Here is an 846-nt window from a genome sequence, read left to right as displayed (position 1 = left end):
CTTACCGAGGTATAGCAGTCCTGAGAGACAGGGGTCCATATTCACCCTTTCAGGCAACTTTTATGTCCAGCCCATAGGGTCACAATCATTTATCCTTCTGTCTATAGGGCAGTGCTCCCCAAGGTCTGCCCGATTGCTTTGAGATCCCAGCAGAATCAGAGACTGGAGTCTGATGCTTTAAACATGGGCCCATTAACATCTTGAGTTTGATAGCTTTTATCTCAACTTTCATAAATGGCATTCCCCGTGGGAGAATTCAGAAAGTTTAAGGACTGTTTTGCTGTAAGAGCTGCATCTAAGCAAACAGAATTCTCCATTGGCTTTGACTGCAAGGCTGAGTTGACTCTGAGGCTGATATATTTAACTGCTCTGCCTTCATAGATAGGAAGATAGGACTGTCTTAGGAAAGACACTCTCTGCCTCTAGTGGAAGATTGTTATTTAACTCAAAAGCACTCTCTTGTGGTCATGATAATTTCTGATGAGAGTGGATTTCCTGGCTGAGCTGAATAGTGGAATAAAATAATCAACTTTACAAGGGAGAGGGAAGGCAATTTGACAGAGCTGTATGGCTCAGACAAAATATAGGCAAAAGATACAGCAAGTAGAAATATTGATCACTTCTGGAAATTCTGAGTTTTAGGGAGCAAGAAACCCGTGAGTACTTCTGAACTTTGAAGCAGAATTTAAATGAAAATTAAGTGCTACTTGCCTCGGCAGCTCAGATCCTGACTGTAGTTTTGGGAGAAGACTTTGGTGTGATCTGTGGTCAAACAAATGGAGAGTTTTGTTCCCAGCTTCACTCTCTAAAGCCGGAGTGGTTATATATAATAACCATATATATATA

This window comes from Phaethon lepturus, unplaced genomic scaffold (genome assembly GCF_000687285.1).
Source record: "Phaethon lepturus isolate BGI_N335 unplaced genomic scaffold, ASM68728v1 scaffold1479, whole genome shotgun sequence".
In the NCBI taxonomy this organism is placed as follows: Eukaryota; Metazoa; Chordata; class Aves; order Phaethontiformes; family Phaethontidae; genus Phaethon; species Phaethon lepturus.
Note: the sequence above shows the minus strand (reverse complement) of the source record.